Source organism: Bufo bufo, chromosome 2 (genome assembly GCF_905171765.1).
Source record: "Bufo bufo chromosome 2, aBufBuf1.1, whole genome shotgun sequence".
Lineage (NCBI taxonomy): Eukaryota > Metazoa > Chordata > Amphibia > Anura > Bufonidae > Bufo > Bufo bufo.
Window position 1 is genome coordinate 479,725,253 of NC_053390.1, and position 24,702 is coordinate 479,749,954.

Below are 24,702 nucleotides of genomic sequence, written 5' to 3' on the forward strand. Positions count from 1 at the left end.
TGGGTACCCGCACGGTGTCAAAGTTGGAATGCCAGTCTTTATTGGGGTCCTTCAACTTTGCCGCCAGGATCATGCCTCAGGGCAGATCGTTCACCTCCGGCCTGCTCAGACTCCTCCCAACAGCCTCAGATCAACATGCCCTCATCCACCTCGGACGCAATGCGTTGGCGGATCTGGCCATGTGGTCACTGTTTTTGTCCAGTTGGAATGGCATTTCCCTCTTCGTTCCTCAGTGGAACGATGCCTCCCCCCTGGTGTTTACCGATGCGGCTGCTTCCCTCGGTTTCGGGGCCATCTGCGGGGACCAATGGTTTGCGGGTCCTTGGCCCGCGCAGGTCTCTTCGGACCAGGAGGCCGCCAGGTCCTCCCCCCTGCTCGAAGTTTACCCCATCGTCGCAGCCGCTCTTGTCTGGGGGCAGTCATGGAGTAACAAGCCAGTGTGCTTCATGACAGACAACCAAGCAGTTGTCGACATCCTCGCCAGAGGTAGGTCCAGCTCCCCCAAGGTCATGCGTCTGGTTCACAAGCTCACCTGGCTGTCTCTCCAATAAGATTTCCGTGTCATCTGCAGGCACATAGAGGGCAAGAAAAATACCGCAGCCGATGCTCTGTCCCGTTTAAACTTCAATTTGTTTTTTCAGGTCATGCCGGGAGCACGGAGAGTCGGAATCAACCCTCCGGGGTTCGAAGCCCTAATCACGGACTAGAGGAGTACATTTCCGCAGCCAATGGTCTCATCCGCAAGTCACTCTCGGCTAATTCTGCCCGGAACTATTTAACGGGGTGGAACACCTTCAGGCGGTTTGCTCGCCTTCACCCCAGGGGGGACAGGGACAGAGTCTCCTTCGTCCTGGCCTTCTGCCACAAGGAGCTCCGGTTGTCCCACAACACCATCAGACTTTATTTAGCGGGCATCCAGCACCACCACATGATCAGTCATCCCAGTCATACCTCTTTCTTTTCCTCCCAGGCGGTCAAGGCAGTCTTGAGAGGCATTCACAAGCTCTCTTCTCCTTCCACTCCCACCAGACAACAAGTTACAGGGGATTTATTTCAAAAAATTTCTGCCGCCCTAGATGATAGTCCTTTTGGCCCTTTCAGAAGTTTGATCCTCAAAGCTGCCCTCTACCTCAGTTTCTATGGGTTCCTCAGGCCGGGGGAATTCTGCTGCACCTCAGCCCGGAATCCAGGGCCAGCAATCAGTCAGCTCCACCGTAGTTTAGACCACTTCACCTTCTCCCTACCTTCCTCCAAAACCTCCCAAGTCGGCCCACCGGTACAGATTGAGTACTTCAATTCATTCAATCCTTGGTGCCCAGTGTCAGTGTTTAATCAGCTGCTCTCCACTCTCCATGAGAGAACTCCCGATAGCCCCTTACTGCCTTTTCCCGTGCTTTCACTGACATCCGCGCAGTTCATCAGGCACATTCTTTCCATAGCTTCGGGTCTGGGGTTCCACGCTGCCTCCATTTCCGGACACTCTTTCCGAATCGGGGCCGCATCTGCAGCTTCTAAACATGGCGTCCCCGCTCACGTCATACGAAAGATGGGACGGTGGCAATCTTAATGTTTTTCCCGTTACATCCCACATCTACGAGTCGAGATTGCCAAAGCTTTTTCCAGTTTGGTTTTGTAATTCTCAAACAATAAACTGCCTAAATCCATGTTTTGCCCCCTTTTTTGGCTACCCGCGTTACATGGCTAAAGGCACACCACTAGCCAAGTTAGGTCCTACCGTGTCCAGTTTCTCCACCCTCTTTTCAACACTCCCCCCGGAGCCTTGACCACAAATTTTTATATATATATATATATATATATATATATATATATATATATATATATATATATATATTTATTATTTTTTTTTGTAGGAATTCCTCGTGCCGTTGTGGAGGCTGAAAGAAAAATCCAATTACCGGTAAGAGTAATTTTCAGCTTTTCCCAACGTGCCTCCACAACGGCACCACCTGGAGGAATAACAGAGGAAACATATTGGGGTGGGACAACAGCAGATAAGACCTTGAGGCAGAAGGATAAGTCTTTGTTGGAAGAGATGTCAAGTTTATAATGTCTGAAAAAGGTACAAGGGCTAGACCAGGCTAGACAGATTTCTTCCAGAGAGGCGGAGGCACCTTCAGCCCAAGACGCTGACAATGCTCTAGTGGAGGGAGCCTTCAGCATAGCCAGAGGAGTAACACCCTCAGTCTCATAAGCTAGAACGATGCAAGCCTTAATCCCTCTGGAAATGGAAGCTTTGCTAGCCGCCTTCCCTCGATGAAGTCCAAGATACTGCACTAACAGTTGGTTAGATTTTCTTAGATCTTTTGTTGCTTCAAGATACTGAAGTACGCACCTCCTGACATCCAGGTTATGGACTAAGTTTTTTTTTCTAATCCTGCCTGAGAACAAAAGGAGTGAGGAGTAATTTCTTGTTGACAGTGGAATTTGGTTACTACCTTAGGGAGGAACTGCGGAGCATGTTTTAATAGAATTCTATCCTCTTAATACTGTAAGGTAGGGAGGTAAGATTGAAAAGGCCTGGATCTCCCCCACTCTCCTTGCTGTAGTAATGGCCAACAAGAATACCGTCTTAAGTGTCAGCATCCTTAATGGAATCTCATCAATGGGCTCAAAGGGATGATGCATCAGTTTAGATTGGACTAAATCTAAGTCCCAAGGAGGGACCGAAGATCTAAGTTTGGGGCGAATCCTACTAGCTCCCTTAAGAAATCTTTTGACAACATTTAGATCTGTCAATTTGGTGCCCAAAAAAGTGCTCAGAGCCGCTACCTGGACCTTCAAGGTACTTGCAACAGATAAACCTTTGTCGAGTCCAGCTTGTAGAAAGTCCAGGATTAGGGTAATATCTGGAGCTTTACAAACCGTAGGAAAGATTCCCAGGATCTCAGGTAGATTTTAGATGTAACTGGTTTTCTGCTCTGAAACAGAATAGCGATTACTGCATTCGAAAACCTTTTATTTCTCAGGATGCTCCATTCCGCTTCCAAGCAGTTAAGCGGAGTTGGGAGACCCTGGGATGAACTACTGGACCCTGGAGTAGAAGATCCGGAAGGAGTGGGAGGATCCAAAAGTCTTCCCCCGCTAGGCTCTTCAGCACTGGGCACCATGCCCTCCTGGGCCAGAAAGGAGTTAAGATTATTTGAGCTTTCTCCTCTATGATTTTGGCTATGACCTTTGGTATTAGAGGGAATGGCGTGAAGGCATAGATAAGTCCCTGAGGCAAAGATATTGATAAGGCGCCCAACTTTCAGGGGTTGGTCTAGAGCAGGCATCCTCAAACTGCGGACCTCCAGCAGTTGCAAAACTACAACTCCCAGCATGCCCAAACAGCCTACAGGTATCAGCCTACAGCAGGGCATTGTGGGAGTTGTAGTTTTACAACAGCTGGAGGGCCGCAGTTTGAGGATGCCTGGTCTAGACCAACCCCTGAAAGTTAGAGTAAAAACCCCTAGAGAGTAAAAATTTGACACGTCTGTTTTTCCTTGAGGCGAATAAGTTGACTTTTGGAGTGCCCCATCTGGCACAAATCAGACTGTGAATTTAGACTCCACTCTCCCTCTTTTAATTGATCCCTGCTCAGGAAGTCTGCTACAAGATTTTCTTTCCCTTTTACGTGGGCTGCCGATAGGGACAACAGGTTTTTCTCGGCCCAACCAAGGATCCTCTCTGCCACTAAGGATAGTGAGCGACTTCTCGTTCCCCCCCTGCTTGTTCAGGTAAGCCACTGTAGTGGAGTAGTCTAAGAGAATTTTTACATTCCTCAGATGAATTGAGGGAGCAAAGGCTTTTAAGACTTCCCAGATCGCAGTTAGTTCCCGCATATTAGAGGAAGCTTGTTGAAGCTCTGTCTTCCATAGGCCCTGCTTTACGGCCATTTCCATATGTGCTCCCCAGCCCTGTTTGCTGGCATCGGTTGTAATGACTATCTGGTCTGTCTGTCGCCACTCTACCCCCCTGGAGAGATTTGACTGGTTTGTCCACCAGGATAGAGAGATTTTTACCTGCGATGGAATTTTTATCTTCTTGTTTAACCACCTCCGGACCGCCTAACGCAGATTCGCGTTCCGGAGGTGGCAGCGCTGCGCAGAGTCACGCATCTACGCGTCATCTCGCGAGACGCGAGATTTCCTGTAAACGCGCGCACACAGGAACGGAAGGTAAGAGAGTGGATCTCCAGCCTGCCAGCGGCGATCGTTCGCTGGCAGGCTGGAGATGTGATTTTTTTAACCCCTAACAGGTATATTAGACGCTGTTTTGATAACAGCGTCTAATATACCTGCTACCTGGTGGTCCCCTTTGTTTGGATCGACCACCAGAGGACACAGGTAGCTCAGTAATATGTTGCACCAAGCACCACTACACTACACCCCCCCCAGTCACTTATTAACCCCTTATTCACCCTTGATCACCCCTGATCACCCCATATAGACTCCCTGATCACCCCCCTGTCATTGATTACCCCCCTGTCAAGCTCCATTCAGACGTCCGCATGATTTTTAGGGATCCACTGATAGATGGATTGGATCCGCAAAACGCATACGGACGTCTGAATGGAGCCTTACAGGGGCGTGATCAATGATGGAGGTGATCACCCCATATAGACTCCCTGATCACCCCCCTGTCATTGATCACCCCCCTGTAAGGCTGCATTCAGATGTCCGTATGATTTTTACGGATCCACTGATACATGGATCGGATCCGCAAAACACGTACGGACATCTGAATGGAGCCTTATAGGGGGGTGATCAATGACGGAGGTGATCACCCCATATAGACTCCCTGATCACCCCCCTGTCATTGATCACCCCCCTGTCATTGATCACCCCCCCCTGTCATTGATCACCCCCCCCGTCATTGATCACCCCCCCCGTCATTGATCACCCCCCCCTGTCATTGATCACCCCCCCTGTCATTGATCACCCCCCGTCAGGCTGCATTCAGATGTCCGTATGATTTTTACGGATCCACTGATGCATGGATTGGATCCGGAAAACACATACGGACATCTAAATGGAGCCTTACAGGGGGGTGATCACCCCATATAGACTCCCTGATCACCCCCCTGTCATTGATCACCCCCCTGTCAGGCTGCATTCAGATGTCCGTATGATTTTTACGGATCCACTGATGCATGGATCGGATCCGCAAAACACATACGGACATCTGAATGGAGCCTTATAGGGGGGTGATCAATGACAGGGGGGTGATCACCCCATATAGACTCCCTGATCACCCCCCTGTCATTGATCACCCCCCTGTAAGGCTGCATTCAGATGTCCGTATGATTTTTACGGATCCACTGATACATGGATCGGATCCGCAAAACACGTACGGACATCTGAATGGAGCCTTATAGGGGGGTGATCAATGACGGAGGTGATCACCCCATATAGACTCCCTGATCACCCCCCTGTCATTGATCACCCCCCTGTAAGGCTCCATTCAGACATTTTTTTGGCCCAAGTTAGTGGAAATTATTTTTTTTCTTACAAAGTCTCATATTCCACTAACTTGTGTCAAAAAATAAAATCTCACATGAACTCACCATACCCCTCACGGAATCCAAATGCGTAAATTTTTTTAAACATTTATATTCCAGACTTCTTCTCACGCTTTAGGGCCCCTAGAATGCCAGGGCAGTATAAATACCCCACATGTGACCCCATTTCGGAAAGAAGACACCCCAAGGTATTCTGTGAGGGGCATATTGAGTCCATGAAAGATTGAAATTTTTGTCCCAAGTTAGCGGAAAGGGAGACTTTGTGAGAAAAAAAAAAATATATCAATTTCCGCTAACTTGTGTCAAAAAAAATAAAAAATTCTATGAACTCGCCATGCCCCTCATTGAATACCTTGGGGTGTCTTCTTTCCAAAATGGGGTCAGATGTGGGGTATTTATACTGCTCTGGCATTCTAGGGGCCCTAAAGCGTGAGAAGAAGTCTGGAATATAAATGTTTAAAAAATTTTACGCATTTGGATTCCGTGAGGGGTATGGTGAGTTCATGTGAGATTTTATTTTTTGACACAAGTTAGTGGAATATGAGACTTTGTAAGAAAAAATATAATTTCCACTAACTTGGGCCAAAAAAATGTCTGAATGGAGCCTTACAGGGGGGTGATCAATGACAGGGGGGGCTCCAAAAAAATGGGAAAAGTTGTCTTTTGCCAAGATATTTATCTCACCCAGCATGGGTATATGTAAAATGACACCCCAAAACACATTGCCCAACTTCTCCTGAGTACGGAGATACCACATGTGTGACACACTTTTGCAGCCTAGGTGGGCAAAGGGGCCCACATTCCAAAGAGCACCTTTCGGATTTCACCGGCCATTTTTTACAGATTTTGATTTCAAACTACTTCTCACGCATTCGGCCCCTAAAATGCAGTTTCCTCACTAGGAAGATTGGAGAATAAAAACCTGTCCTCTGTTCTTCTATTGGCACAGGAGTTATGGCTTCCTTCTTTAAGAGGAGAGAAATCTGTTGGTCCATTGCCTCTTGATCTTCTCCTTCTAGTCTGGAGTTTTCCATGTATCTTTCTGGAGGAAGATGTGAGAACTCCAAACGATACCCTTCTTTTATGATAGCGAGTACCCAGAAAGAGGCCTGAATATTTTCCCACCTTAACCAGCCCAAATGAATTCTTATTTGCACTTATTGGTGTATTTTAATAAACATTATTTAAAGGATCTCCACTACAGAGGCGAGATGCATTGGATAGGGCGGCTGTTTTTGCTGATAACTTTACCATATCAGCCGAGGCATCTGCCAGGAAATTGGAGGCTTGCCTTAACATTGGGATGGAAGCCAGAATATCTTGCCTGGGAGTACCGGACTCCATGGGCCAGATTTATCATTAGCTCAGGTCAGAATAATGGAGTGAAACAGTCCCAAACGCTAAAACTGCGCACAAATTTGCGACTTTTTTCTGCTCTGCACTATGCTCGCCAGTTTTCTGAAAGTGGGCGTGTTTTCTTATGTAAATAAATCTCTAGACAGATTTACTATTGGGACTATTTAAAAAGTCGCAATTTCACTCCAGTGAGGACCATGCTTATCTTATGAGACTTTTTAATAGAACATGCGACTTTTTCATAAAAACGTGCGACTTTTTCATAAAAACGTGCGACTTTTGTAAAGCTGCTTACTGACGGTTAAACTGCTACCGTCAAACCACATTTATTACAGTCTTAAAGGGCCGATCATAAATTTGACTTGGCTAAAACTGACTTTAGCCATATGTTAAAGTGGAGTGCGCTGTCAGAGTAATGATAAATCTGGCCCCATGTGTTTTTCTAACTGTCCCAACCACAAGGACAAGGTCCTGGCTGTATAGGTCGCCGAGATCTCAGGTCTAAATATGGCATTGGAGGACAAGTTTTTTTTAAGAAGAGACTCGCACTTCTTATCCATGGGATCTTTAAGCAACCCTAGATCTTCAAAGGGTAATGCTGATTTTTTGGAGATCCTAGCCCCAGGGGCGTCGACTTTAGAAGTTTTGTCCCAGGTAGTCGAGCCTTCTTCCGCAAATGGTTATTTCCTTTTGAACATTTTTGAAGCAGCTTGTCTTTTTTCAGGCTCTTTCCATTCATTCTGGATCAGGGTCTTTATATTATTATGGACCGGGAATACTCTTTTTCCTGTCCGCAAGACCTGCGAACATCTGGTCCTGAACCGATAATGGCTCTAGTTTCTTTCAAGTTGATTGTGGCTTTTATGGTTCTTAATAGAGACTCTGTCTCTTTAATAGAACATACAGGTCTTCCCGAGGCATCCTCAGAAATATTAGAATCTGGGTCAGAAGAAATTTCACCCTCATCTATTTCAGAAACCTGTTCCACCATTGTGACATTTGAAGTGGGGGGTTTGGACGGGAGAGCGGACAGCTTAGCCTCTACAGCCGCACCGACTTCCTCTTTTATCATGGTCCTTAAGCTCTCAACAAGGGAAGGGGTTTCCTCCGAGACTACTCTGTTGCAGCATTTTTGACATAGAGGTTTTTTGGAAGGGCCAGATGGTGCCTTTTTACAAATGGCAGATTTCCTTTTCAGGGACGGTTCCCCTTTAATGCTTTCTCTCCCCCAGGAGACATAAGCCAGAGAACATTGCAATAATTTTTTAAAATTTTTTTTTTTTAAAGGGAAACCGCCACATAAAAAAAAGCAAGGTGCATAATAGCCAGAAGAAGTGCTAAATTACACCCCAAACATAAAACATAGGGAGGAGGCTTACCAGGCTAGAGGGTCTGGATACATCTGTGGGTTTTCTGAAGGTATCGCTCTCCCCCTGCAGAGACATGCTGTCCAGGAGATGCACACAGTACCGCTGCACGAGGAACACTGAGAAGCCGGTGTAGCGTTATACTACCCTACCTCGTGAGATTTCCCTACCCTATGACTTCCTGTCGCATCGGCGATGACGTATGGAGGCGTGTCTTTGGTTTTACTATGTGCGCATGCGCAAAAGGCCAGTCTAGGGAAAAGCTCATTGCCGATTTCAGCAGCACACTGGGACACTGCGCATGCGTCGGGGAGCCGAGGTAGGGAAAAATTACGGCCCAGTGCGCAAGCGCCGAGGGTAGTATAAATATCTATTTCAAAAGCGCTTTTAACCCTTTGCAGGAGCAATTGTCATATTGGTTCTTAAGTGATTGTTCTCTTATATATAGGTTCTATTATATAGGGGGTCTGTCTGCACAGTATATGGGGGGGGTCTGTCTGCACAGTATATGGGGGGGGGTCTGTCTGCACAGTATATGGGGGGGGTCTGTCTGCACAGTATATGGGGGGGTCTGTCTGCGCAGTATATGGGGGGGGTCTGTCTGCGCAGTATATGGGGGGGTCTGTCTGCGCAGTATATGGGGGGGGTCTGTCTGCGCAGTATATGGGGGGGGGGTCTGTCTGCACAGTATATGGGGGGGGGGTCTGTCTGCACAGTATATGGGGGGGTCTGTCTGCACAGTATATGGGGGGGGGTCTGTCTGCACAGTATATGGGGGGGTCTGTCTGCACAGTATATGGGGGGGGGTCTGTCTGCACAGTATATAGGGGGGTCTGTCTGCGCAGTATATGGGGGGGGGGGGGGGGGTCTGTCTGCGCAGTATATGGGGGGGGTCTGTCTGCGCAGTATATGGGGGGGGGTCTGTCTGCGCAGTATATGGGGGGGGGTCTGTCTGTAATCGCAGTATATGGGGGTCTGTCTGTAATCGCAGTATATGGGGGGGTCTGTCTGCACAGTATATGGGGGAGGTTTGTCTGCACAGTATATGGGGGGGGTCTGTCTGCACAGTATATGGGGGGGGTCTGTCTGCACAGTATATGGGGGGGGGGGTCTGTCTGCACAGTATATGGGGGGGGGTCTGCGCAGTATATGGGGGGGGGAGTCTGCGCAGTATATGGGGGGGTCTGTCTGCGCAGTATTTGGGGGGGGGTCTGTCTGCGCAGTATATGGGGGGGGGGGGGTCTGTCTGCGCAGTATATGGGGGGGGTCTGTCTGCGCAGTATATGGGGGGGGTCTGTCTGCGCAGTATATGGGGGTCTGTCTGCACAGTATATTGGGTGGTGTCCGCCCAGTATATTGAAGTTGTGGGGTCTACGCAGTTTATTGGGGGGCTATCTACGCAGTATATGGGGGGTTATCTACGCAGTATATTGTGTGTGTCTGCACAGTATATTTGAGTGGTCTGCGCAGCATATTGGTCTACTTTCTGTGCAGTATATGGGGGGCTATCTACGCAGAATATTGAAGTTGTCTGCGCAATATATTGGGGTCTGTCTGTGCAGTATATTGGGGTCTGTCTGTGCAGTATATTGGGGTCTGTCTGTGCAGTATATTGGGGGATGGATGTGCAGCATATTGGGGGATGGATGTGCAGCATATTGGGGGGGGGGGGGGCAGTGTACTATATTTGTGGCCTGTGCGTTAGATGTGGAGCTGTGCAGCATTTGTGGCCTGTGTGTTCAATGTGTACAACCCTAGTTTAACAAAAAATAAAAATAAATTCCCAGCCAGAGCGACGGCCCCACATCTGCCACCAAATCCGTCGCTCACTGGATTCAGTCATCTCCGTCTCTGTGTGTCTCCCACAGTCTGTGTGTCTGTCTGCTGTGTATATGTGGACCGTCTGCATGCACTGCGTCTGTTCTGCCATTTACTCTAACCAGTTTTTTGTTTGTTTGTTTTTTGTGTGTCACAACTCTGACCAGCATGTTCTCCTATGGAACACAAAGTACCTGAGGTGGAATGAAGAAGCCCATGTTGAGGCCCGCGCCCCCGGCTGGAGCATTGAAGGGGCATCTGACAGGTGACAAGCTGCTCCTGTTTGCACCGCTACTTCAGCATTGTGTACTGTGATCACCGCGAGTTCACAGGTCGGCAACCATAGGCCGTCCACATGCTGTGAATTACATCTCCCATCATGCTGGCAAAGCAGTATGGGAGGTGTAGTCCAAAACATCTGGAATACCAAATGCGTATGAATGAAAAGCATGGTGTGTGACTGGTCAGTAACAAGGGTTGGAGCCTTGACGTGGCGTTACTGCTCACATGTGTATCCATGTGCCAATTCAACCAATGTGAGTGACTGTAATACTGATGAGGTAACTAAATGCTGTGACGATGGAGAATTAAACCGTGACCGTATCTCCTACACACTGCTTACACAGTGACCGTATCTCCTACACACTGCTTACACCGTGACCGTATCTCCTACACACTGCTTACACTGTGACCGTATCTCCTACACACTGCTTACACAGTGACCGTATCTCCTACACACTGCTTACACTGTGACCGTATCTCCTACACACTGCTTACACCGTGACCGTATCTCCTACACACTGCTTACACTGTGACCGTATCTCCTACACACTGCTTACACAGTGACCGTATCTCCTACACACTGCTTACACTGTGACCGTATCTCCTACACACTGCTTACACCGTGACCGTATCTCCTACACACTGCTTACACCGTGACCGTATCTCCTACACACTGCTTACACCGTGACCGTATCTCCTACACACTGCTTACACTGTGACCGTATCTCCTACACACTGCTTACACTGTGACCGTATCTCCTACACACTGCTTACACTGTGACCGTATCTCCTACACACTGCTTACACAGTGACCGTATCTCCTACACACTGCTTACACCGTGACCGTATCTCCTACACACTGCTTACACTGTGACCGTATCTCCTTCACACTGCTTACACAGTGACCGTATCTCCTACACACTGCTTACACCGTGACCGTATCTCCTACACACTGCTTACACTGTGACCGTATCTCCTACACACTGCTTACACTGTGACCGTATCTCCTACACACTGCTTACACTGTGACCGTATCTCCTACACACTGCTTACACTGTGACCGTATCTCCTACACACTGCTTACACTGTGACCGTATCTCCTACACACTGCTTACACCGTGACCGTATCTCCTACACACTGCTTACACTGTGACCGTATCTCCTACACACTGCTTACACTGTGACCGTATCTCCTACACACTGCTTACACCGTGACCGTATCTCCTACACACTGCTTACACTGTGACCGTATCTCCTACACACTGCTTACACCGTGACCGTATCTCCTACACACTGCTTACACCGTGACCGTATCTCCTACACACTGCTTACACTGTGACCGTATCTCCTACACACTGCTTACACTGTGACCGTATCTCCTACACACTGCTTACACTGTGACCGTATCTCCTACACACTGCTTACACTGTGACCGTATCTCCTACACACTGCTTACACCATGACCGTATCTCCTACACACTGCTTACACTGTGACCGTATCTCCTACACACTGCTTACACTGTGACCGTATCTCCTACACACCGCTTACACTGTGACCGTATCTCCTACACACTGCTTACACTGTGACCGTATCTCCTACACACTGCTTACACTGTGACCGTATCTCCTACACACTGCTTACACTGTGACCAAATCTCCTTCACAATTATGTCCGGTTTCAGCTCTGATCACGGACCGCACCTTTTGGACTCTTGTACACGACTATATGCACTAACACATGTATAGTGTTAGTTAACGGGCCATATTGATGGTGCGTACAGGAGTACATGGCATCATGATGTTGTTCATGTTGTGCCTCACAATGGGCTATTGTCCCGCATTCATATGATCTATTCTCTATTCGTGCTAAGCAATAGTCCCACCTGAAGCTTGACTTGCACAGCATCATTGTCATCTATGATTGTGTGCACTCCTGTTGGCACGATCAATGCCAGTGCGGGACATAAGGCCCTCTTGAAGGTAATACAGTTGTGTGAAAGAGGCCTTAAAATGGGTTTTCTCATGTCAGACAATAGGGGCGTATCGCTTGGATATGCCCCCATTGTCTTATAGCTGCTGTTTCCCGCACCTATATTGAGAACTGGTCCCGGAAATTGGAGTATGGCGCAATGCGCATGCTCTGCCACCCTCCATTCTTTTCTATCTGAGTTGTGGATTAGCAAACAGTGGTCGACGGGCCCCATTAAATCTGGTGTCCTCCAGCCACAGCGCTACCTGCTCCGTTCTCAATATAGGTGCGTGTCCCATCGGTGGTACCCACACCTATCAGACAATGGTTGCATATCCAAGCGATATGCCACTGTAGCGTTACATTACCCTACCTCGTGAGATTTCCCTACCCTCTTACTTCCTGTCGCATCAGAGATGACGTCTGGAGGCATGCCTTCGTTTTCACTATCTGCGCATGCGCAAAAGGACAGTCTAGGTAAAATCTCACTGCCGATTTCAGCAGCACACCGGCGTCGGGGAGCAGAGGTAGGTAAAAATTTTGGCCCAGTGCGCAAGCGCGGTTAACTCATTAAAATCCACCCGATATACGCACCTGCGCATTGTGAGGGTAGGGAAAAATTATGTTCCAGTGGGGAAGCGCCGAGGGTAAGTATAAATATCCATTTAAAAAGCGCTTTTACCTTTTTCAGGAGCTATTCTCATAGGAGCTGGTTCTTGATTGATTGTTCTCTCATACTGCAGGTTTGAAAACCTATATATTACTCATCTACAATTATCACCCTCTCACCATCCTGTTAGTGCATCAGTCATCGAAGGCTTACCAGGACACAAGGTAACAAAATATTTTATTTTTACCAACCTCACAATCTATACCCCCTCAGTGCACTATATACCCCCTCCTATCAATCACGGTGTTCCAGTCCCCTCTGTGGAGTATATTGCAGGGGTGGTGTCTGCAATATACTGATAGGATAATATTGATAGGAGGGGGCACATTATATAGGGAGATCTGCGCAGACACCCCCCGCAATATACTGCTATTGCGGGGGGTGTCTGCACATTATATAGGGAGATCTGTGCAGTATATTGGGGGTGGTGTCTGTGTAGATCTCCCTATATATTGTGCCCCCTCCCATCAATCACGGTGATCCAGTCCCCTCTGCGCAGTATATGTTTGGGGGGCTGTCTGCGCAGTATATGTTTGGGGGGCTGTCTGCGCAGTATATGGTTGGGGGGCTGTCTGCGCAGTATATGGTTGGGGGGCTGTCTGCGCAGTATATCCAGTCCCCTCAGTTCCCCTCCTCCTGCTCTGCACTATATCCCCCCTCATATTTATACCGTAATAATGGGACAGCACCAGGCACCCCTCATATCAATCACGGTTATCCATTTTCTCATGTAGTTCTTTAATTGATTAGTAATATTTATTAACTAGACCCGTGCACCCTCCTAAAAGTCTCAGCTGCTTACTGACAGTTCTTGGAGTTGCAGTGCATAGGATGTCGACGACGGTTTACGACGACGCACAATGGCACAAAGAAGGTAAATTATATATTTTTTTAAAAGAAATGTAAATAAAATGTAAACAGAAATGTAATTTAAGGGACTGTCTAACAGCAGAGCGTTTGGCTCCCCTGTTTTGGACAGCACACTTATGGTGTAATGTAGACGTAGCATCAGACATGGATGGTGTTTTTAAAGGTCAGTTTTATTTATTTTATTTTTTTCATACAGAACTAAGAGCAGCGCTCTGGAGACTGAACAACCTCCTGATGCGGAAAATGAATGGATCGCCAATGCCAGCCCTCCTGTCACTCCTGCATCTGCTCGGGAGAATCCGGGTCCCCTACCGGATCCATCTGCTCAACAGAGGCTCTTAGGTTGAGATCCAAATTTAAGAGCCCTGCTGAGCAGGCAGAGATCCGGTGTGCCAAAGCAAAATGATTATGTGGACCTTGTAGAGGTTGTTTCCAACACTGTAGAAGGTTTGGACAAACATCAGAAGGAGTTTAGTGCTGCCTTGATTCGCCGCTGGGAGGGAGCAGAGTCGGCGATCCAATGCAGCCCTAACTACCATTATGGGGTAAGCAGAATCAATTTGATGGACTCAATGACGCCCGAGCAGTTGCATGAGTTTAATATCAGGCTAGAGAATGTGTCACAGAAATTGGCCCCCACAACCCCATCCCACACCAGTGACAATTACCGACAACCTTCCCATTCCCAGCCCCCGAGCATGTGTTCCCTTCTGTCTCTTATTCTACTTCTCCGTACCACTATTCCCCCCCCCACCTCTACACATGCTCGGGTCCCCTCCTCCTCCTCAGACCCTTATACAACCCGCAATTTCAACCTGCATCCTTTCTTGTGGACTGTATTTTTAGCTCAGAGAATAAAGAGGACAGGGGGGCTACCATTGCCAGCTCCAGACCACCTACCCGACAGTCCAACTCCCCTCAAAATTTCATTATTTTTTTTATAGTATGTATATATTTTATTTTTATTTTTTTATGGATATATTGTAATTTATCCAAAAATTAAAAAATGTATAGTTAACTTCAATGTATTTGTGTTTTCATTGGCCAGTACAGGGTAACAGTAACCTTTGGCACTCCCGCTGCGGTGACATTAAAACTACCATTGGGTCACTACTGTACGTTTATTAAAAAGGCCTTGTTATTTTTATTTTTTTCCCAAAACGACATTATTGCCAAAGGTGAACCATGAACAATACAATCAATAATGAGCGATCTTTTGGCTCTTTATTGATCGCAGACCCTATGATTGGCACGTGAACAGCAAATGCTTGTTCGTTGTTCAATCTTGCCCCTTTTCATACGAGCCCTTGTGGGAGTCACGGTCCATCAGCATCATCAGGAATTCATTAACAAATGGTAATTTAACAGTTTGATTAATGATTTCCCTATGACGCTATGACATAACTAGTGTGATTACCACAATGGACGCACAAGGGACTAACTGCTGTTAAAGGGGTATTCCAATCAATGGTGGCATATCGCTTGAATATGCAACCATTGTCTGATAGGTGTGGATACCACCGATGGGACACGCACCTATATTGAGAACGGAGCAGGTAGCGCTGTGGCTGGAGGACACCAGATTTAATGGGGCCCGTCGACCACTGTTTGCTAATCCACAACTCAGATAGAAAAGAATGGAGGGTGGCAGAGCATGCGCATTGCACCATACTCCAATTTCGGGGACCAGTTCTCAATATAGGTGCGGGAAACAGCAGCTATAAGACAATGGGGGCATATCCAAGCGATACGCCCCTATTGTCTGAGATGAGAAAACCCATTTTAAGGCCTCTTTCACACAACTGTATTACCTTCAAGAGGGCCTTATGTCCCGCACTGGCATTGATCGTGCCAACAGGAGTGCACACAATCATAGATGACAATGATGCTGTGCAAGTCGAGCTTCAGGTGGGACTATTGCTTAGCACGAATAGAGAATAGATCATATGAATGCGGGACAATAGCCCATTGTGAGGCACAACATGAACAACATCATGATGCCATGTACTCCTGTACGCACCATCAATATGGCCCGTTAACTAACACTATACATGTGTTAGTGCATATAGTCGTGTACAAGAGTCCAAAAGGTGCGGTCCGTGATCAGAGCTGAAACCAGACATAATTGTGAAGGAGATACGGTCACAGTGTAAGCAGTGTGTAGGAGATACGGTCACAGTGTAAGCAGTGTGTAGGAGATACGGTCACAGTGTAAGCAGTGTGTAGGAGATACGGTCACAGTGTAAGCGGTGTGTAGGAGATACGGTCACAGTGTAAGCGGTGTGTAGGAGATACGGTCACAGTGTAAGCAGTGTGTAGGAGATACGGTCACAGTGTAAGCAGTGTGTAGGAGATACGGTCACAGTGTAAGCAGTGTGTAGGAGATACGGTCACGGTGTAAGCAGTGTGTAGGAGATACGGTCACTGTAAGCAGTGTGTAGGAGATACGGTCACGGTGTAAGCAGTGTGTAGGAGATACGGTCACGGTGTAAGCAGTGTGTAGGAGATACGGTCACGGTGTAAGCAGTGTGTAGGAGATACGGTCACAGTGTAAGCAGTGTGTAGGAGACACGGTCACAGTGTAAGCAGTGTGTAGGAGATACGGTCACAGTGTAAGCAGTGTGTAGGAGATACGGTCACGGTGTAAGCAGTGTGTAGGAGATACGGTCACTGTGTAAGCAGTGTGTAGGAGATACGGTCACGGTGTAAGCAGTGTGTAGGAGATACGGTCACTGTGTAAGCAGTGTGTAGGAGATACGGTCACGGTTTAATTCTCCATCGTCACAGCATTTAGTTACCTCATCAGTATTACAGTCACTCACATTGGTTGAATTGGCAGATGGATACACATGTGAGCAGTAACGCCACGTCAAGGCTCCAACCCTTGTTACTGACCAGTCACACACCATGCTTTTCATTCATACGCATTTGGTATTCCAGATGTTTTGGACTACACCTCCCATACTGCTTTGCCAGCATGATGGGAGATGTAATTCACAGCATGTGGACGGCCTATGGTTGCCGACCTGTGAACTCGCGGTGATCACAGTACACAATGCTGAAGTAGCGGTGCAAACAGGAGCAGCTTGTCACCTGTCAGATGCCCCTTCAATGCTCCAGCCGGGGGCGCGGGCCTCAACATGGGCTTCTTCATTCCACCTCAGGTACTTCGTGTTCCATAGGAGAACATGCTGGTCAGAGTTGTGACACACAAAAAACAAACAAAAAAAAAACTGGTTAGAGTAAATGGCAGAACAGACGCAGTGCATGCAGACGGTCCACATATACACAGCAGACAGACACACAGACTGTGGGAGACACACAGAGACGAAGATGACTGAATCCAGTGAGCGACGGATTTGGTGGCAGATGTGGGGCCGTCCCTCTGGCTGGGAATTTATTTTTATTTTTTGTAAAAATAGGGTTGTACACATGGAACACACAGGCCACAAATGCTGCACAGCTCCACATCTAACGCACAGGCCACAAATATAGTACACTGCCCCCCCCCCCCCAATATGCTGCACATCCATCCCCCAATATACTGCACAGACAGACCCCAATATACTGCACAGACAGACCCCAATATACTGCACAGACAGACCCCAATATACTGCACAGACAGACCCCAATATATTGCGCAGACAACTTCAATATACTGCGTAGATAGCCCCCCATATACTGCACAGAAAGTAGACCAATATGCTGCGCAGACCACTCAAATATACTGTGCAGACACACACAATATACTGCGTAGATGACCCCCATATACTGCGTAGATAGCCCACCAATAAACTGCGTAGACCCCACAACTTCAATATACTGGGCGGACACCACCCAATATACTGCGCAGACAGACCCCCATATACTGCGCAGACAGACCCCCATATACTGCGCAGACAGACCCCCATATACTGCGCAGACAGACCCCCCCCCCATATACTGCGCAGACAGACCCCCCCCATATACTGCGCAGACAGACCCCCCCCCCCATATACTGCGCAGACAGACCCCCCCCCCCATATACTGCGCAGACAGACCCCCCCCATATACTGCGCAGACAGACCCCCCCCATATACTGCGCAGACAGACCCCCCCCATATACTGCGCAGACAGACCCCCCCCCCATATACTGCGCAGACAGACCCCCCCCCCATATACTGCGCAGACAGACCCCCACCATATACTGCGCAGACAGACCCCCCCCCATATACTGCGCAGACAGACCTCCCCATATACTGCGCAGACAGACCCCCCCCATATACTGCGCAGACAGACCCCCCCCATATACTGCGATTACAGACAGACCCCCTATATACTGCGCAGACAGACCCCCCCATATACTGCGCAGACAGACCCCCCCATATACTGCGCAGACAGACCCCCATATACTGCGCAGACAGACCCCCCACCATATACTGCGCAGACAGACCCCCCCCCATATACTGCGCAGACAGACCCCCCCCCCATATACTGCGCAGACAGACCCCCCCCATATACTGCGCAGACAGACCCCCCCCCCCCATATACTGCGCAGACAGACCCCCCCCCCCCATATACTGCGCAGACAGACCCCCCCCCATATACTGCGCACAGGGCCGGCTCCAGGTTCATGTGGGCCCTTGGGCGATAAATCCCAGTGGGCCCCCATGAGGCATTTTTTTACATTGACATGTCCCCCTGTGGCTCCTACACGGTATAATGACCCCCAGTGGCCCCTATACAGTATAATGACTACTAGTGGCCCTTCACACAGTATAATGAACCCCCAATTCCCCCCCCACTGTATAATGACCACCTGTGGCCCTGCATTCAGAATAATAACCCCCAGTCGCCCCCATTTAGAATAATGACCCCCAGTAGCCCCCACACTGGGGGAATACTGTATGGAGGGGGCTCTGGGGGTATTTATACTGAATGGAGGGTCATTGGTGATCATTACTAAATGGGGGACACTGGGGGTCATTATACTATGTAAAGGGCCCTCACAGTATAATGACCCCACAGTGGCCCTCCATTCAGAATAATGACCCCCAGTCGCCCCCACACTGGGGGTTATACTGTATGGAGGGGACACGAGGGGTTATTATATTTAATGGGGGCTCTGGTGGTCATTATGCTAAATGGAGGGTCAATGGGGATCATTATACTAAATGGGGGGCACTGGGAGTCATTATACTGTGTAAGGGACCCTCACAGTGTGATGAATGACCCCCCAGTGGCCCCCTCACATACCTATCATTGCAGGGGAGCTGGTGGTCCTGTCATTCACTAACCGCAGCTCCCAGCTCCTCACATGAACCTGGAGCCGGCCCTGAATGACCCCCAGTAGCCCCCACACGGGGGGAATACTGTATGGAGGGGGCTCTGGGGGTCATTATACTGAATGGAGGGTCATTGGTGATCATTATACTAAATGGGGGACACTGGGGGTCATTATACTATGTAAAGGGCCCTCACAGTATAATGACCCCACAGTGGCCCTCCATTCAGAATAATGACCCCCAGTCGCCTCCACACTGGGGGTTATACTGTATGGAGGGGACACGAGGGGTTATTATATTTAATGGGGGCTCTGGTGGTCATTATGCTAAATGGAGGGTCAATGGGGATCATTATACTAAATGGGGGGCACTGGGAGTCAATATACTGTGTAAGGGACCCTCACAGTGTGATGAATGACCCCTCAGTGGCCCCCTCACATACCTATCATTGCAGGGGAGCTGGTGGTCCTGTCATTCACTAACCGCAGCTCCCTGCGCTCCTTCTCTACGGCGGCCCGCTGCAGCAGTGAGCCAGGCCTGGAGGAGAGAAGGAGATGTGCAGTGATGGAGCTAGAACTGACTGGGCCCCACAGCGAAATTTAGTACGCCCCCCTCCCCCCAATGTGTGTTCACATTACGTTTTTCCTATCGGTTTGATGTATACACATGTGCAGCACTCCACGTTTTTGTATCCTGCAGAGTCAAGTAAAAAATGCATACGTTAACGTATATGTTTTTTTACCATGGAACTGTATGGTGAACGGACGCCACTATACGGCATCAGTCTGAGGCATCTGTCAATGCATACATTTTCAGTATGCATTAAATGGATGGCAAAAATGTGATGTGAACCCAGCCCGTGTGTCAGAATAAGCACCAGTACACAGCGGAGCAGCATGGAGGAGAGGGGAGGCCGCCATGTACTGACAGAGCGCTACCTGGTCCTGGTGGTCAGGGATTAGGACTGTGTTTCCCAAGGATCATTTTCTACTGGAAAATACAGGGCACAGTATAATACACTAGAATCTATATAATATAAAGATATTAGCCCCACCCCCCGAATAATAATACAATTAGGGGGTCATTTATTATATAGAAATACGTCTATATTAGGCGTATTTCTGACACAGATTGTGGCGCAAAGGTCCTTAACACCGCAATCTGTATCTTTTCCCGCTCATGCCAGGTCTAAAAAAAGTGGTGTGGGCAGAAAGGGATACAGTTATGGCCATCCAGTTATTGGATACCACCGCCATATAGTGATAACACCGCCATATAGTGATAACACCGCCATATAGTGATAACACCGCCATACAAGGATAAAACCACCATACAGTGACCGGATAAAAGGGTATAAGAGGGCACAGTACAGGGAATGACTATGGGCACTGCACAGAGTGTGGTAAGAGGGCACAATGCAGGGTATAAAGGGGCACAGTACGGGGTGGGGGGCACAGTCACATGACCCTGTGATGTCAGAAGGTCCTTATGGTGAATGCGGTTCAGATGCCACCATAATGAGAGGCAGAGGAGTGAGACAGGGGCCCGGGGCCCTGGATGGACAGGAGGGGTGGACACAGCAAGTAGGTTGAAGGGGCTCTGAGGGGGATTCATACAAGTAGTGGCAGGAGGTCTGTGCAGGGCAGCAATAGGAGATAGGAGGGTGGGACAGGAGCTCTGGATACATGAGGGAGGAAAGGAGACGGCAGGGGCTCCATAAGGGTGATATAGGACAGGATATGGGGGGGGGGGGGCAGGTGTCATGGAGACAATCAGCTTAATAAAACAGTAACACAACTAAATAGAATGAAGCAGCAGTGTCCCCCCCCCCCCCCCCCCCTTTCCTTCTGTCCCACAGAGAAGAGACAGTCACAGTGCAGACTCACAGACTGTCTCCACACTTCTCTGCTCCAGCTCCAGCCCTGCGGTCTCTCTCCAGTCTCCTCAGGCAGCATGTGTCCTGTGTAGAGGGGGCGTGTCCTGAGTCTCTGCAGCTCAGAGGGCCCACCAGAGGGGTACTGCGTATGTGAAATGACAGCAGTGAGAGCTCCCATCTGTATTGATGGAAGTGCTCATAGCAGCTCAGTGGGCCCCCCCAGGAGCATTGGGCCCCGGCACTTGCCCGGGGATGCCGGGTTATGACGCCGGCCCTGACTGCGCAGACAGACCCCCCCCATATACTGCGCAGACAGACCCCCCCCCATATACCGCGCAGACAGACCCCCCCCCCCCATATACTGCGCAGACAGACCCCCCCCATATACTGCGCAGACAGACCCCCCCCCATATACTGCGCAGACAGACCCCCCCATATACTGCGCAGACAGACCCCCCCCATATACTGCGATTACAGACAGACCCCCCTATATACTGCGCAGACAGACCCCCCCATATACTGCGCAGACAGACCCCCCCATATACTGCGCAGACAGACCCCCCCATATACTGCGCAGACAGACCCCCCCCATATACTGTGCAGACAGCCCCCCCCATATACTGTGCAGACAGACCCCCCCCCCCCATTTACTGCGCAGACAGACCCCCCCCATATACTGCGCAGACAGACCCCCCCATATACTGCGCAGACAGACCCCCCCATATACTGCGCAGACAGACCCCCCCCCATATACTGCGCAGACAGACCCCCCCCATATACTGTGCAGACAGACCCCCCCCATATACTGTGCAGACAGACCCCCCCCCCATATACTGTGCAGACAGACCCCCTATATAATAGAACCTATATATAAGAGAACAATCACTCAAGAACCAATATGACAATTGCTCCTGCAAAGGGTTAAAAGCGCTTTTGAAATAGATATTTATACTACCCTCGGCGCTTGCGCACTGGGACGTAATTTTTCCCTACCCCCACACTGCGCAGGCGCGTATATCGGGTGGATTTTCATGAGTTAACCGCGCTTGCGCACTGGGCCGTAATTTTTCCCTACCTCGGCTCCCCGACGCATGCGCAGTGTCCCAGTGTGCTGCTGAAATCGGCAATGAGCTTTTCCCTAGACTGGCCTTTTGCGCATGCGCACATAGTAAAACCAAAGACACGCCTCCATACGTCATCGCCGATGCGACAGGAAGTCATAGGGTAGGGAAATCTCACGAGGTAGGGTAGTATAACGCTACACCGGTGTTCCTCCTTTACTTCCTGGTAGGCGCGATGACGTCTGCGCCCCGCCCCCAGCGTGCCAATGCTCCACGCTCAGACGTCATTGTGGCAGGTCAGGGGGTCGATGGGAGCGTTCCCAGGCCCTAAGAGCGCCCCCTTTACCACAGATCCGCCAGTCCCACAGGAACACGGGACAGGAAGCCCAGGGGTTACCGACACACGCCGGATTTACACCGAGAGGAGGGAGGAGCATACTCACTTGCCCCGAGCCCCCTCCTCCTGCAGCGGCCCTACAGCAAAGCCGGGACTACAAACCAAAAGGCAGAGTGACAAACGCTGATCCACAATTCTGCTGATCAGAGGGACAGGAAACCACTGGAGAGGCAAGAGGGAGGGGGCCTTTTATTGGCTGATCTCACAGTTGTTTCCTGTCCCTGAGAAGGCGGGATATCCTCCAGGTAGTGCAGTTTGTGTGCATGAGCCCTAACTGGGAGAGCTGGCATGCAGTTCTCTTAGCTTAGTGAAGCAGGGAGAAGGAGCCTGCTCCGCTAATCCTGGCATATCACATGGGTAAAGGGCACCAATGTGCTATGCCAGGAGTTAATAAGCATCCGGGGGGCACGGGCAGGAGCATCAATAAGCTGTGTTTTAACCCCTTAAGGACTTAGGACGTATCGGTACGGCATGGGTCCCGAGTCCTTAAGGACCCATGACGTACCGGTACGTCATGAGTTTAAAATAAGATTGCGGCGCCCCGGGGGTTAATCCGAACAGGATGCCGGCTGAAATCATTCAGCCGGCATCCTGTCACAACGCCGAGGGGGGTCATGTGACCCCCCCCCCCCCGTATCGGCGATCGCAGCAAACCGCAGGTCAATTCAGACCTGCGGTTTGCTGCGCTTTTAGCCGATTCTGATCAGACCGCAGGGATCAAACGTTAAAATGCCCGAAATTACGTTTTATTAACCCCCCCTGCACCCCTGAATGATATTATGTGGGCGGGTGGTGCAGGGGGGGTGTCGCAGGCGGTGCGGCAGGCGGGATCGCGATCCCCCGCCCGCCTCCCCTTGAATAATCGTTGGCTTATAGTGGGTATACCAGGGTGCCAGCACATTGCTGGCACCCTGGTATAAACGGCTGCCACCGGTGATGCGATGTCAGCCGTTTAACCCTTTCCATACAGCGGTCCGTACGGACCGCTGTATGGAAAAGGTTAGCAGCTCAGGGAGCTCCCTCCCTCTCCCATCGGGGGGCTGCAAAGGCACAGCAGCCCCCCGATGGGAGAGGGAGAGAGCCCCCCGACAGCCCCGTCCTTACCCTTCCCCGTCTGCGAAGTTCGGAACACTACTGAGCAGACGGGGAAGGTTCCCATGGCAACAGGACGCCGTCTCAGGCATCCTGCTGTCCATGGTGCTGAACAGATCTGTGCTAAAAGGCAGAGATCTGTTCAGACAAAGTGTAAGTAAAATACAGTACAGTACAATATATATTGTACTGTACTGTATTATACAGACATCAGACCCACTGGATCTTCAAGAACCAAGTGGGTCTGGGTCAAAAATAAATGTAAAAAAAAGTGAAAAAAGTTAAGATAAAAAAAAAAAAAACATTTATCACTGAATAAAAAAAATAAAATACACTACACATATTAGGTATCGCCACGTCCGTAACTACCTGATCTATAAAACGGTCATTTTACTTTCCCCGCACGGTGAACACCATAAAAATAAAAAAATAAAAACTATGAGAAAATTGAAATTTTGCCCACCTTACTTACCAAAAAAGGTAATAAAAGTGATCAAAAAAGTCGCATGTACGCCAAAATAGTACCAAACAGTCATCTCATCCCGCAAAAATCATACCCTACCCAAGATAATCGCCCAAAAACTGTAAAAACTATGGCTCTTAGACTATGGAAACACTAAAACATGATTTTTTATGTTTCAAAAATGAAATCATTGTGTAAAACTTAAATAAATAAAAAAAAAGTATACATATTAGGTATCGACGCGTCTGTATCGACCGGCTATATAAAAATATCACATGACCTAACCCCTCAGGTGACCACCGTAAAAAAAATAAAAACGGTGTAAAAAAAGCCATTTTTTGTCATCTTACGTCAAAAAAAGTGTAATAGCAAGCAATCAAAAAGTTATATGCACCCCAAAATAGTGCCAATCAAACCGTCATCTCATCCCGCAAAAAATGAGACCCTACTTAAGATAATCGCCCAAAAACTGAAAAAACTATGGCTCTTAGACTATGGAGACACAAACATTTTTTTTTTTTTTAAATGAAATCATTGTGTAAAACTTACATAAATAAAAAAAATTGTATACATATTAGGTATCGCCACGTCCGTGACAACCTGCTCTATAAAATTACCACATGATCTAACCTGTCAGATGAATGTTGTAAATAACAAAAAATAAAAACGTGCCAAAAAATCTATTTCTTGTTACCT

The 24,702-nt window shown here is 48.8% G+C and overlaps 1 protein-coding gene across 1 annotated transcript in view; it reads right to left on the reverse strand.

The window, feature by feature from the left end:
* LONP1 (lon peptidase 1, mitochondrial) overlaps positions 1 to 24,702 on the reverse strand; it is a 327,100-nt gene that overhangs the window by 26,480 nt on the left and 275,918 nt on the right. The window lies entirely within an intron of this gene.